The 15,975-nt window shown below is 41.4% G+C and overlaps 2 long non-coding RNA genes across 4 annotated transcripts; both read left to right on the top strand.

Moving 5' to 3' along the window:
* Positions 1 to 1,652: 1,652 nt before the first annotated feature.
* LOC109777116 (uncharacterized) lies at positions 1,653 to 6,547 on the top strand. 3 transcript variants are annotated; one of them, XR_002236223.4, is made up of 6 exons: positions 1,653 to 1,931; positions 2,674 to 2,786; positions 4,584 to 4,891; positions 5,441 to 5,501; positions 6,033 to 6,191; positions 6,307 to 6,547. It is a non-coding gene; the product is annotated as an uncharacterized lncRNA (long non-coding RNA). The 3 variants fall into 3 exon arrangements; XR_005759696.3 differs by lacking the exon at positions 6,307 to 6,547 and adding an exon at positions 2,069 to 2,196 and having other exon boundaries at positions 1,681 to 1,931; positions 6,033 to 6,236; XR_002236222.3 differs by lacking the exon at positions 6,307 to 6,547 and having other exon boundaries at positions 6,033 to 6,236.
* Positions 6,548 to 6,709: 162 nt separating this feature from the next.
* Positions 6,710 to 7,420, top strand: LOC141025571 (uncharacterized). Its single transcript, XR_012187401.1, has 2 exons — positions 6,710 to 7,000; positions 7,125 to 7,420. It is a non-coding gene; the product is annotated as an uncharacterized lncRNA (long non-coding RNA).
* Positions 7,421 to 15,975: the final 8,555 nt, after the last annotated feature.

A 15,975-nucleotide genomic window follows, 5' to 3' on the forward strand; every position in this document is an offset into this window, starting at 1 on the left:
AGCCTACCCCTATCGAATCCTATAGAAATCGAGCCGATAGGCTTTGCGTGTTGGGATAGGCAGTAATTTCCATCTCATAGATTTTGGTTTCGGGCGGTTACTGTGAGTTTCCCTGCTTCGTTCAATTTTTTACAGAAAAAGAGTGCATGTTTAACGTGCCAACTCAATTCAAATCCATTTTGTATTGATTTTTTCGGCATGGTTTTGTATTCGAATACAAATCTATATACATCATTTTTTTGAATATAACTTCAAAAGCACAACAAAGAATTCTACTCCTTTATGTACAAAATATGATTTACAAATGCAATGATCTCAAAATCATAAGGTTGAATTCAAATTTTTAAACCAAATTATGTTTAACTTTGAATTCAAAATTTTGAAACCAAATTATGTTCATTTCAAATGTATGGATCGGCAATATCAATATATTAAATAACATACGCGCGTGCAAATTCAAATTAGTATGCATGTTTGATAGATCAATTTTGGTTCGAGTATGAGTTACATGTACCATCATCTGGAATTCAAATTTTTGAATCCCTTTTATGTTGACATCTTCTATATACACAACTAAATATTTGAATCTTGTTTCACGCCCATCTCTCTCTAGGTCTCTCTCGTGTGCTCCTTCATGTAGCTATCACTCTCCTTTCTCCATCTCACCCGCACGCTCGCTACATGCTTCTCCCTTTTTTGCAAACACGGTCTCTCGCTGTCTCCCTGAAGAAGTGTCACACTCTCTCTATCTTCATAGATTACACGGTTTTCATTATCTCTCGCGTCTCTATCGTTCTCTGGTATCACTATAGCTACCTAAGCTTTCTTTTTCACCGCCACACATGCACTCTCACTCGTCTTTCACCCTTTCTCTCCAGGGTTCTCTCACGCACCCTATATCTTTCTATATACGACTCCTACCACTAGAATTACCTTCCCCGCACACACACCATTTGTTGGGGTCTCCTTTCCGTCTTCATCTCCGTTCCAAAACTAACATTATCCATTTGTTTACCGACCAGACAAACTCTCCCCCTCTCTCTCTCCCTCTCTCCCTCTCACACACACAACTCTCGCTTTGGATCCCCCCTATTGACTACTCTCTCTCTCTCACACACACACACACACACACACACACACAACTCTCGCTTTCGTACCCCCGACTCGTATCTCTCTCACAAACATTGATCGACTAGCCTCTTGATAGGTTTATCCATCTACCGCACATTTTCGCTCCTTGTATCTATGTAGATATTTCGTCCCTTCTTGAGACTCGCCCTCTCGATCATGCACACGCACACTATCGCCTCATTTCTTTCCCTAATAATAAACCACGCATTGCTTTTGGCCGTACATCGTCGGTATTTTTTCAGAAAAGTCCCTATGTTTTCTGATATTCAACTCACGGTCCTATTTTAAGTGGTTAATCAGGAAAATGCTTCGTTTTTACACAAAACTCCCTATCGTTTGGAGTATTCAACCCGCGATCCGAGCAGATTTGTAAAGGAAAAAAACACGGCAAAAAACAGACACGGGCGCTCGAGGAAGGTGGAACCTTCACCGAATCATAGTTAGGTGGCACCCATTCCGCAGTGGGCCGACGTCACCGATCAAAAATCTAGAAAACAGCAAGTATTCATCCACGTTTTCTTACGAAAAGCCCCTTTAATTTTGAATATAATTCTACTTACTTTTTTCCAATCTGCTCCTCTCCCCCTCGCCCACGAACTCCTCGCCGCCGCCGCCACCCGCGCCGGCCGCTTCCGGCGACCTCTGATGCCGCGCAGCACGCCCCCGAGCTCCCCATGGTCCGCGCCTCCCTCCCCTTCGGCCAGATTCTCCGCTCCCGTCCTCTACCGCCCGCTCGCAACCCCACCCCCGTGGCTAGGGTTTCAGGCAGGGCTTCGCCGGCGCGTCTCCGGCGGCCCCAGGTTCGTCCCTCCTTCTTGGCCTCCTCGCCTCCGTCTTCCTCCCAGAACTTGGAGCAGCCCGCCTCAGTGTTGCCCGTCGCACTTCTCACGTCCCTATGATTGATCTCGATCCGCCTCCTCCTCTCGATGCTGCGTAGGGGATAGGTCGCTTCTGCGGTGGGGCATGTGAGCTGGGAGCTAGTGAGGCATACGCCCTTGGCGACGAGGAGTTCTTGCTCTAGGGAGAGAGCAGAGGGCATGCTGGACACTGTTGTTGGTGAGACAGGTTAGGATGAGAGAGAGCAGAGAGAGAGATGATGATTGCTGCACATTTAGATAGAAGGATTGATGGAACTGCTACTGGCCGCTGCTGCTAGAAAGAGAGAGAGAACAGAGATGAGAGACAGGGTCCAACGACTACTGATTTGCTCTTGTGGATAAAAAAAAGAGACCGGTGAACAAGAGAGAGAGAGCAGAGAGATAGAGAAGGCTTCACATTTACATAGATGCTGATGTATGATGTATGATGCTACTGATTGATGCACATTTAGATAGAGAACAGAGATGTAGCTTGCTACTGAAAGTTTTTGTTATTGCTACAGTCCCATCAATCAATGTATATAAACCTGACAATAAATACTACCCAATTCATATCCAGATGATTTGCATCTGTCATCAAGGAAAAAAGACATCACTGAACCCTTTGTATTCTAATTGAAAAGTTAAATAATCTTGTGTGTTCTAACTCTGCGATAATCTGCAGTTATTTGGCTCATCGTCGTGTCGCAAGTTTCTGACGTCGCTGTACACCGTGGACTTTGCCGGAAATCCGTCTGCACGTACTCCACCGTCTGCCGGAACTTCGTCTGACCTGAGGTACATACTACAGTGTAATCAATTTTCATCTGTCATCAACTACTACATAAGCTCTGAACAAGTCAATGCCTAAAACACCCCCCTGTCCTCATTGCAAGATGGTCCTGAGGAAAAACAATAATTAGAAGTAGCGATCAAATGTGATAAATCTAGCTAAATTTGTATATAGGAGGAACATCTATTGTATGACAGAAAAATATAAGAAAAGGTAAACTAATATCATGGTGATGGCAGAGAGGTAATTATTTAATTGACTATTTTGGAAGTAGCAATAAAAGGTGATAAAGCTAGCTAAATTTTTATCTAGGAAGAACAGCTGTTGTATGACAAAGTTTTCATATCAGTGCTACATGGTTCCACTCTAAATCTCTGTACTTAATTGGCTGAAGGTTTGCATTAGTGGTTCAGACCAATGCTATATGGTTCCACTCTAAATCTCTGTAGTCAATTGGCTTAAGGTATACATAATTGGTTGGCTCTGAAAATATATATAGTAAGTCTTCACATTGTAACAGCTTGAAGAGGTTCACAAAAAAATGGTACAGGAGTTGCAACAGTCTTGATCAAGTATTTTGCATTTCTTTACAGAGGGAGTACTTATTAGTTCTGTATGTTCTTTAGTATATGCTCTGGGAGTCTGAACAATTCAGTGACTAGAAGGGTCACGACATTGCTTTTCCATGTCCTTCAGTTTTTTCAGTTGAGTTGGCTACCTGAATTTCCACTATGTTAATTCATTCTTGTGCAATTTCTCACTGGTGTTCATGTACTTAGCCTGCAACCTTTATTAGCAGTGCCTAACATTTGGTCAGTTAGGTAGTTTGACTCTTAGACACTGAACTTTGTAATATCTTTTTACTACAGTTTTAAATAGTAGTAGTTCCTCTGACATTGCATGGTAGTGGTGCTGCAAAGAATTCCACTGTTTGGGGGAAGTTCAGGGGAGCTTCTGCTCTGTCCTTGGGAGGAAGAGTGTGCTTGTTAAAGCTGCGAGTCATTGGTGCTCTGCACTTAGATGGAAAATGTGGCAATACTGTGTTGAAGTTTGTTATATCAATCCGAGGAGATAAAAGATGTGGCACTCCTGTGCTGAATTTCGTTATGGCCACATGATGAGGAGATAAAAATGTGGAACTAAGTGTAAGCAGGTTCTTGCAGTTGTCTTACTGCATTTCCATGTAATCCAATTTGCGATATCTGATTGTCCAAACAAACACAATTTAAACATATATCAAATGGAACAAAAGTAGCAATCTCAGAGTGTCTGTTAATGCGTTGGACACCTCTTATTGCTAAGCATCTGCGGGAAACTTTGCTAATTGGACGGCACATTTGTTACACAAAGGAAGGTCTCTGATAGCCTATTGCTTGGTTCTATATACTGGCACTTTGCTTGCAATTTCTGTTTAGATACCCCATAACTTATCTGCTCCGTATCTATTCATTTTTTCAGAAAAGAATAACTGTTATGATCTAAAACTTTAGCAACTTACTTCCGATGATCTGGAATAAAAATAATAAGCATTTCTGTTTGAGAAACCTACTTGATATGTTTCACTAATTTCTGCTGTAGTAAAATTGTCTAATTAGTTACAGATTCTTCATTTAGACAAAATTATGTAACACATGAACTGAAAACTACTTTAATTGGAGGTCCATAGATTTATTTCTGACTTACCAAAAACCATATCAGATTTCATTGTTGTATGATTCATAATCTTGAAGATGTGTACCTTATTTTACTCCATTGGTTCTCGCCCTCTAATAGGATGACCCTTTAATTATTTGTTGATGTAGATTTTTTTTCATAGCAACGCACGAGTAATTTACTAGAGCGAGCGGCGTCGTGGTGATCTCGCTGGCAAGCGACGGGAGGAGGACGGCGAGCTGAGCCGAAGGAGGGCGAGGCGTCCACAAGCAGGAGGCTCCCCGGTGAATCGGGGAGACAGCGCGAGGCATCTCCGACGGCGTGGGCCGGGCCGCCGGGCGCCGTGCTTCCTCAGATTCGCGTTTCAGCCGTGCATCCAGTTTGTCGCTTCCCTCGATGTCAACGGCTCTATGATCAGCTGTGTTCTCTTCCTCCATGTACTAAGCCACGACGAGGTGTAAGTGCACTCTCTATTTTGCTCTAGGTTACTGCATATCATTGCTGCCTTCCACATGTTTGATGAAATGCCCAACCACATTGCTCACACAAAATTCGATGGAAAAAGGAAGCAACATGGCTTATTAGGACCATTAGGCAAACTGAGAGTTGCTTACAAATCTCTTGCATATATGATGCTAAAGGAATTTCTTCCCACTTTGAACATTCAGCATTGCAGTCCATTCCTCTCATAAAACTGTTAGTGAGTTTTCTCAAAATCCATGCTTGCTTTTTTTTTTTTTTACCTTGGTAGTGTCTTCTAATTTTTGTACTGGTCAATTTTAATAGCTCTCATACTTTCATTGTAAATTATAATAAGAGGTTGTATAGAAATGAATGGACAGTACAATTAATAGCTCTCATATAGATAATTTTTGTATACTTATACAATGAATGAACATTACAATTACTTTTATAGTGATGTTGGTTGCATAGAAATTCTAGCTTTCTGTGTTATTTCTTACGCTGATTTGCTTATTCTTTGCTATAATTGTGTGTGGTTTCCTAGGGTGGAGAGGCGAACCTCAAATGCGCAACATCAGATCTTGCTCGCTGAGCTGCTATTCCTGGTATACAACCCTTAAACACAAGCATGTCTTTATTTATTTGTTTATCTTGCTTTGCTTCAATGGAAGAAATAAAAATAAGAAACAATTTTTGTGGTGGATCTCTTGGAAAATTTGGAACAGTATTTGATCTGGGGACAACAACTATGAAAACAATTGATCTTGGATTTGAGTTTCTTTTAATCTTTAAATGATGTACGGGGCCAACAAATTCAGTTATTTGGTTTTGTAAGTTTGATATTTCTGAAACTTGTTAGGATTTAGGGTGCATATCAGGATATGTGCATCACGCTCAATGGTGAGACGAGAACCTGATCTGGTCACATATTTCTTTTGTTTCTCTGCCATGTTCAAATATAGAAAACATGTAGCTTAGTCGATACTAAATGTTTGGCACCAGAGTTTTTCCGCAGTAATCAGATTTTTTTTAGTGAAGGCCTTCCTATCTTACTGCATGTATCACTTAATATTAACACTTCAACATTACTCGTGACTTGTGATGACACAGTGTGTTCATTGTCCGATGTGCTGCAGGACCATTGAATAGTACTCAGAGCATACACCTATTCGTGCCTCATTATGCTGTACTTGGATGAAGTTTCCCAGAATAGTTGGTAGTTTACATTGACATGGCAGGCAGGGATGTGGAATGACAAAAGATGATATTTTGGAAGAGCTGGTTCTGGAGCTGATGTACACCTACTTTGAGTACTTCCAATATTGTTTTCTACTTCCAAAGTTGTTTGGGTGGTAAATTATTTTTCAAGTTTGCAACCATATATTTATTAATTTTCTACCCGTTGCACAGCACATGCCTTTTGGCTTGGCCTTCGCCCTCCACCCACGCCAGCTGCGGTGGACGCCTAGCTCCTACAGCTCTGCAGTGAGGCATGCAGAGAGTGACGACAACTTCTGAAGCCATGGCTAGCCTGTGATTACCAGAGTGGCGATGAGTGTGATTTGGATACCTGTTTTGTTTGCTCCTTCTGTTTTGATTTGAGTTGATGGGGATGAGATGTGACCCTGCTGCTGGGCGTCGCAAATGCCACGGCTCCATGTATGCCCCAGCTTTGGTGATGCACGGGCGAGGCTACTCTATCTGGTGTAGTCGCCCTCCTTCCGAGAAATCAAGTTCTTTTGTTCAGATTTTAGATCTCTTGAGTTTCAGCTTAGTTCAAGGATAGAAAAGCATGCTCCTTATGGATTCAATGAGGAAAACCATCAGCCACTTTTTCAGAATTGGATGGTGTGGTGCACCTTCATCTTGCTATCCAACTTCTTAGCTTATTTGCTTTAACTTTAGTACAGTTATATAGCAGGATAAGGATCCAATCCTGTGATGCCACTCCATTTCCATCGTCAAAAGTTGCGCATGAGTTGATTCAGACTTTCAGAGTTCAGAGAACACCTAGCAGAGTTAATCAGCCTGAAGGTATATCAGATCCTAAGGAAAGAGGACCCGGTTCAGATTTGTCACTACTATGTGCTGTTGGATAGCCATGGTATGTGTTAGTTTTAATTTACCACAGAAGTTCGATTCTTGGGAGATAGGACAGGTGCATACATTACTTTTCTTATGAATCTGTTCTCTTTTTGTGCACTATCTATCTATGAAAATTTTCAAAGAAATTGACGGCGGCGGTGTGGCGAATGACGAAGCATCTAAAATGGACGGAAGAGAGGTGGTAAGGCGCGGGTGGGAGACATACATATTTGAGGAAATACGATTCATAAGGTTTCATATTAACAAAAATTGATAGTCTTTGTAAAGTAATCCGAACATTTTGTTGATTCCGGGACAGCTTTATTCTCCAATATGAATCTGTAAGAAAAGATATGGCATACATTTGTGTAAATTGATAATGTAAGCACATCTCGAAACTCTATTATTTTTTCAAGATTGATTTACTTGTTTGTGCTAACTTCCATTATCTCAAAACAGGGCATGTGTGCTATTCCTGAAAAAAGAAGCTTCCCTGTTGGCTGGCATCCCCTATGCTACACAGGAGTATGTAGGAAAAGAAATGGCATCTCATAATTCTTTGAATGTAGACCAGTAGGTTCAATTACAAATTGTTGGCTGTAAATGACTTTCAGTTTCTAGCTTTCATAAAATTTAGACATGTACTACTCTTTAACAGTATGATGTGGTTGATGGTGGTCCTATGTGCTGGTTCAAATTATCATGTTGGATAATATTGCTTTTACTAGCAGTTGCAGTGTTCTTACTATTTTATTTCCACAAATATCATCATGTTTTGCTATTGATGTAATGCTATATTTCTTGACTGAAATCAAACCCTTCAGTTGCTGCCGTGGTGCTCTTATATTCCTTCACAGGAAGCAAACCTTGTTCATGGCTAACTTATAGAATAGCATTTAAAAAAAAAAACTTATAGAATAGCAGATACAGAGTTCAGAAACCATCAAACTTAGGAACACTCTGACCATGTGTTTGCTTCTGTTGAAGACCCAATATATGATTAGGTGCTGTAACTGCTGATGTTGAGCTATATGGACTCTATGATTAGAACCGCCATTGACAAACATACGGGTCAATAGAATTCAGAAAGTTACAGTTTATTTGCTCCGAAACTACTCTGTGGACGATAGTTTATGCTGCAGATCATTGCATGCCCCTAATCAAACGGTCTGCTGCAGTTTAATTATATACATGGATGGCACGATCTCACTGTTGTCCAAAAATCGTCTTATTGGTGTCGTGTTCAATAATGAATTCAGTTTCAATGTAAATCATTAATTGGACTCCCATGATTGCAGTGGTGTATTGTTCGGCAAAAAGTAGTATTGTCGCCTTTTAATATATATTGCTTGGGCGAAACAATTGGTTGTTACTTTTAATAAAAGTTAACGTCAAGTAATTTGTTTGGACCAAGCCCAAATAGCCAAAAAAAGAATAAACTATTCCCAACCAAACAACCACATGTAAAAGTCAACAAAAATGCTCTAAAAACCCGTCAAAAAATGCTCTAAAAAATAGATGTAATTTTTTTAACACAGTAAAAATAGCCCAAATGTTCACACTATTTTTGTTTCAAACAATTATATTCACATTTAAAAAATTTAAAAATTCCCAAAAAATGTTCCATTTTTACTAAAACAAAGTCCATTTAGAAACATAAAACAAAAAACATTAACAAAGTCCATTTAGAAACGTAAAACACAAAAAACATTGTTTTCATAAAAGACTTCTATTAAAAAAATGTACTTTTTCCGTAAAAAATGTTCTTTTTTAGAGAAATGTTATTTTCATAAATATGTTAAATATTCTTAAAAAGAGTTCCAATTTTGTGAAAACGTTAACTTTTATTAAAAATAAGGATTTTCCATGTTTGACCTCATTATAGACGTTTATTAAAATCTGATATAAAAAATAATGCACAATGGCATATGTGTCTTTTTTATCGCCCGGTGCAAAGCACGGGCATTTGTACTAGTTATGGTAATACCTCTCGCACTTCGTGTCTTTGTCACACACACATTCTTTCCTCCTCCTCTCTCCCTCTTTCTCTCACACACATGGGCTTTTTGCAACAATCTCCCACTTCTAGAATCTTGAAACCTACCACATTCCTCCCTTGTCTCATCAAAACATCCAAAGGAATATATTTTGAGTGAAACATAAGATATTTTTAGTGATATATGTATATCAAAATATATTTTCTGTACTTCTACTTATCTACTTATATATATATATATATATATATATATATATATATATATATATATATATATATCTACTCTTATAAAAAACCGAGTTGGTGATGATGGTGTGCCTGCCATCTTACAATATAGACCGTCCGATCTATACTTGACAGATAGAAAGCAAACATAAGGATACCCGCACGTCTCTCGTTCATCCTTATCTCCCACAACTTCATTGTTGAGTAGTTAAAAAAGGAAACTCTGGAACAATCTGGCATGGTGGCCGCTGCCGGCATCGACCATCCCCGTGCCTCCGCTAAGTCTGACCACAAATCACCACCGCGCCCACTCCTCCTCACCTTATCTCTCATCTTTCTCGAGATACTATCATTTTTTCGATGAAATTCTCGAGATACCATTTTTCAATGAAATTCTCGAGATATCATTAGTTTTTACACATGGGATTACTCCTGCATGGGTCAATCACAACAGGTGTTTTGTAAAAAAATGCATCTTGATGTTCCATGCAATGCACGGGCATCTTGCTAGTACTCTTATAAAAAACCGAGTTGGTGATGATGGTGTGCCTGCCATCCTGCAATATAGACCGTCCGATCTATATCTGACGGATAGAAAGCAAACTATGGAAATTATGCAAAAAGATACCTGCACCCCTCTCCACATCTGCAGATAAGGCATTCCCCCGTTCATCTTTGTCTCCCACAAGATAAAAAAACTCGTATAAATGCATCTTGGTGTTCTGTGCAACGCATGGGCCTCTTGCTAGTAGTATGAAGAGAAGAGGCACACACACACAATCTGTCTTTTGCTGTCTCGCACACATGAGAGTTACGTGAGGCGCAGTAAACAAATAAACCCATAGGTGCACGATTGTTGCACGCGCGGGTACCGGGTACATGGTGGAGCGCACCTTTGTAGGAATAGTCAGCTCGCGTGATAATTTTCTCCATAGGAGTTGATGGTCGGGGACCACAGGTGAACGACCTGGAGGCGATGGCTCGACAGTCGCCAGTGATCGAGTTGCCACGTTTAAATATCATTTTTTAAAGGGGTAAGAGTTCCGATTTTCAATGGCGCGTTATACTATTTTTTAGAACGATTGGTATAAAGCGAAAATGGAATTCACCACTACTACTACCTCCGCCCTGGTTTACTAGTCTGCATCGTATTTTGGGTCAAAGTTTGTCCACGAATTTTACTTGTAAAATGTTAATGCAAAATGAGATTTTCTTATCTCTTATCTCTTGCTCTTATAAAAAGCAGAGTTGGTGATGATGGTGTGACTGCCATCCTGTAATATAGGCCGTCCAATCTATATCTGACGGATAGGAAGGAAACTATGACAATTTACCCGAACTCCTCTCCACATTTCTAGATAAGGCCTTCCCTCGTTCATCCTTTTCTCCCACAAGATAAACTACTCATACAAATGCATCTTGATGTTCCGTGCAACGCACGGGCATCTTGCTAGTACCCAAACAAAAAAGGACTGGAGGGAGTGATTGCTCTCACACGGACGCGACCTCTCATGGCGCAGGCATTGAACCGGCACGCCGGCCAAGAGGGCCCCACTCGCTGCACGCCAGGCTGAACATGGCTCCTTGCCGCATTCAACCGGCTTCAGACTACCGCACCTACCTCCATGGAATCCATGCATGTGTCGGGCTGCCGGTAACAAGTCCTTCCACGAGCCGGCCAGTTGGCTCCTCTCGTTCGCCCGCTATTTAAACGAGGCCAGACGCTTGGCAAGAACGCACCACACCGCCGCTCCCCGTATCCTCCTTGCACCATTTTTTCCAAATCCTCCATAGCATCCGGTGAGCAGGAAGACGAGTTCTCCGGCATAAAAGCCGGCTGGGTGCCCGACGAGCTAGGCAACTCGCTGCCCCACCTCCCTCCGCGCCCCAGGCTGTCAGTACCATGGGTGACGTTGCAGGTGGGCAAGCGGAGGAGCAAGACGCCGCTCCAAGCTGGCCCCTAGTGCATCAACTCGACGCTCCAAGTCTGCTCGCACAGGAGTGACCAGTTGCTGCACGTCGGCACACGGGGGACCACGGCGTCCAATGCACCATGGTTGGCTACGCCATCCGACGCAAACGTTGGCGGAACCGTGGCATGCTGGCGGAGGTGGCCAACACGTCTGCGGCCACCGCCAACACCGAGGAATAGTAGACCACAAGAGTCGCCGCCGCTCTCGCCGCCGCTCCGAACCCACGAATGCTACGACCACTGCGTCGCCGGCATAGACACCCGGTGTGTTGCCTGGTTTGGCTCAAAACATCGTGGACCCCAGCTGCGGCCAGCATTAGAAATTATACCTGCTTCTAGAAGTTATTCGCGTTTAGTAAAAAAAATGACCAAAATATAATTAATTATGTATGGGTTTGACTTGTTGTGCTCACACTTGTAGTAGGAACTAGAGATTTTTCTTTATTTATAACTCTCCTCACTTTTTTTGGCTTTGAAGTGAATCATGGTTGTGGACATTATCTATGAATATGCAGATATCTGGGAACATGAGTTTGATGTGGAAGTTGAACTTGGAATGTTGGGCTTGCGTGTGAACTATACCATGTCCAATGGTTCGTCTGTTATTGTTCGGAAAGTAATGGTTGTTATTACATGACCCGAAAAAATTTATTTTGTGCCACATCAGTAGATGCACGGACATCACAACAGGCATGCTGACTGGATAAACATTTGAACCTAGTTATTATGACTGGAAATTTGTATTGACAACAGTTTTAGATAGCAGGAGACGCCTAGCATGCTCTGCCTCTGCTAGCTTCTTTCTGGCTTCTTCCATCTCTTCTTTGGCTTGGGTGAAGAGAGCATCTGATTGCTCTTTTCACTTCTTCAGGAACTCAGCTACATTCTCAAGGGATGCTGCATGCTTTCTTTTAGCCTTTACTAGAGAAACGAGGACACGAACACTTGACGACTCCACCTGGCTTGTGAGTAATCCAGCATCATCTGGGAATTTGCACCTTGTGTCTAATCCGACATCATGAGGGAAATGGCACCTTGTGTGTAATCCATCCTCATTTTGGAAACATGATCCACTGGTACGCGTTGATAACCCACAAGTATAGGGGATCAATTGTAGCCTCTTTCGATAAGTAAGAGTGTCGAACCCAACGAGGAGCTAAATGTAGAACAAATATTCCCTCAAGTTTTATCGACCACCGATACAACTCTACGCACGCTTAACGTTCGCTTTACCTAGAACAAGTATGAAACTAGAAATACTTTGTAGGTGTTTTTGGATAGGTTTGCAAGATAATAAAGAGCGCGTAAAAAAAAACTAGGGGTTGTTTAGATAAAGAAATAACTAAGTTAGTTTTAGTAGAGAGCTTGTTGTCACACAAGAAAGTTATTTGTCCCTAGGCAACCGATAACTAGACCGGTAATCATTATTGCAATTTTATTTGAGGGAGGCATAAGCTAACATACTTTCTCTTCTTGGATCATATGCACTTATGATTGAACTCTAGCAAGCATCCGCAACTACTAAAGATCATTAAGGTAAAACCCAACCATAGCATTAAAGTATCAAGCCCTCTTTATTCCCACACACCATGACCCACTTATCCGTGTTTGTGTTTCAGTCACTCACGCAACGCAGACAATAAGCAAACCATGAACATATTGCAAACCCTACAACGGGGATCCGTCACGCTTGCGCGACACGGAGAGCACCATAGGACAACACCAATAATAAAACATGCAACTCAAACCAATCACGATCATCAATTAACCCATAGGACAAAACGGATCTACTCAAACATCATAGGATAGCCATACATCATTGGGAAATAATATATAGAGTTGAGCACCATGTTTAATTAGAGATTACAACGGGTAAAAGAGGGGTTACACCGCTGCATAGAGGGGGGAAGAGTTGGTGATGACGGCGGTGAAGTTGTTGGTGTAGATTGCAGTGATGATGATGGCCCCGGCGGCACTCCGGTGCCACCGGAAGCGAGGGGGAGAGAGCCCCCCCTCCTTCTTCTTCTTCCTTAACCTTCTCCCTAGATGGGAGAAGGGTTTCCCCTCTGGTCCTTGGTCTCCATGGCACAGGAGGGGCGAGAGCCCCTCCGAGATTGGATCTGTCTCTCTCTGTTTCTACGTTCCCTGATTCTGCCCTTTCACCATTTCTTTTATAACCGGAGATCCGTAACTCCGATTGGGCTGAAATTTGGACACAATTTTTATCCGGATTTTGGTTTTCTTGCAGTGAAAGAAGGGCAACAACCGCCTTACGGGGTGTCCACGAGGGTCAAGGGCGCGCCCCCTGCCTCGTGGCCCCCTCGGGCATCGTCTCGCATTGATTCCACTTCCCAAAATTCACATATATTACAAAAAACTCTCCGTCAGTTTTTATCCCATTTGGACTCCGTTTCATATGGATTTTCTGCGAAACAAAAAACATGCAACAAACAGGAACTAGCACTGGGCACTGGATCAATATGTTAGTCCCAAAAATAGTATAAAAAGTTGCCAAAAGTATATGAAAGTTGTATAATATTAGCGGACGCGGCTTTTTTGCTCCTAGGTGCATATGCACCCATTGTCGAAAACACACATTTTGAAAAGTTGAAAAAAATCGGAACAAAAATCCTGCGTGTATATCCGGACATTTTATGTCCTTTCACAAGGTTTCGGTGAAAAACGACATTTTTTGTGGCTTGTGTAAAAAAGATAAAGAAATGCCTCGTGAATAGTTAGAATGAAGCATCAGAAATTGTCTTTTTTACACAAGCCACAAAAAACGTCGTTTTTCACCGAAACCTTGTGAACGGACATAAAATGTCCGGATATACACGCGGGATTTTTGTTCCGAATTTTTCAACTTTTCGAAATGTGTATTTCGACAATGGGTGCATATGCACGTAGGAGCAAAAGGGAATATTCGAATATTAGCATGGAACAATAAAAAATTATAGATACGACGGAGACGTATTAGCATCCCCAAGCTTAATTCCTGCTCGTCCTCGAGTAGGCAAATGATAAAAAAAGATAATTTTTGATGTGGAATGCTACCTAGCATAATCTTGATCATCTAATCTAATCATGGCATGAATATTAAGACACGAGTGATTCAAAGCAATAGTCTATCTTTTGACATTAAGACAACAATACTTCAAGCATACTAATAAAGCAAGCATGTCTTTTCAAAATAACATGGCCAAAGAAAGTTATCCCTACAAAATCATATGGTCTGGCTATGCTCCATCTTCACCACACCAAATATTCAAATCATGCACAACCCCGATGACAAGCCAAGCAATTGTTTCATACTTTTGATGTTCTCAAACCTTTTCAACTTTCACGCAATACATGAGCGTGAGCCATGGACATAGCACTATAGGTGGAATAGAATATGATGGTGGAGGTTGTGTGGAGAAGACAAAAAAGGAGAAAGTCTCACATTGACGCGGCTAATCAACGGGCTATGGAGATGCCCATCAATTGATGTCAATGTGAGGAGTAGGGATTGCCATGCAACAGATGCACTAGAGCTATAAGTGTATGAAAGCTCAAACTGAAACTAAGTGGGTGTGCATCCAACTTGCTTGCTCATGAAGACCTAGGGCATTTGAGGAAGCCCATCGTTGGAATATACAAGCCAAGTTCTATAATGAAAATTCCCACTAGTATATGAAAGTGATAACTCAAGAGACTCTCTATATGAAGAACATGGTGCTACTTTGAAGCACAAGTGTGGTAAAAGGATAGTAACATTGTCCCTTCTCTCTTTTCTCTCATTTTTTTATTTTTTCTCCTTTTTTCTCTTTTTTAGGCTTCTTTGGCCTCTCCTTTTTTGGGGGGCTTCTTTGGCCACCTTTATTTTGATAACCTCACATGGGACAATGTTCTAATAATGATGATCATCACACTTTTATTTACTTACAACTCAATATTACAACTCGATACTAGAACAAAGATATGACTCTATATGAATGCCTCCGGCAGTGTACCAGGATGTGCAATGATCTAGCGTAGCAATGACATCAAAAAATGGACAAGCCATGAAAACATCATGCTAGCTATCTTACGATCATGCAAAGCAATATGACAATAAATGCTCAAGTCATGTATATGATGATGATGGAAGTTGCATGACAATATATCTCGGGATGGCTATGGAAATGCCATGATAGGTAGGTATGGTGGCTGTTTTGAGGAAGATATAAGGAGGCTTATGTGTGACAGAGCGTATCATATCACGGGATTTGGATGCACCGGCGAAGTTTGCACCAACTCTCGAGGTGAGAGAGGGCAATGCATGGTATCGAAGAGGATAGCAATGATGGAAGGGTGAGAGTGCGTATAATCCATGAACTCAACATTAGTCATAAAGAACTCACATACTTATTGAAAAAATCTATTAGTCATTGAAACAAAGTACTACGCGCATGCCCCTAGGGGGATAGATTGGTAGGAAAAGACCATCGCTCGTCCCCGACCGCCACTCATAAGGAAGACAATCAATAAATACCTCATGCTCCAACTTCGTTACATAACGGTTCACCATACGTGCATGCTACGGGAATCACAAACTTCAACACAAGTATTTCTACAATCCACAACTACCCACTAGCATGACTCTAATATCACCATCTTTATATCGCAAAACTATTGCAAGGAATCAAACATATCATATTCAGTGATCTACAAGTTTTATGTAGGATTTTATGACTAACCATGTGAATGACCAATTCCTGTCATCTCTCTAAATAGATATAAGTGAAGAAAGAGAGTTCAATTATTTCTACAAAAGATATGC

The sequence above is a fragment of the Aegilops tauschii genome, chromosome 6 (genome assembly GCF_002575655.3).
Source record: "Aegilops tauschii subsp. strangulata cultivar AL8/78 chromosome 6, Aet v6.0, whole genome shotgun sequence".
NCBI lineage: Eukaryota > Viridiplantae > Streptophyta > Magnoliopsida > Poales > Poaceae > Aegilops > Aegilops tauschii.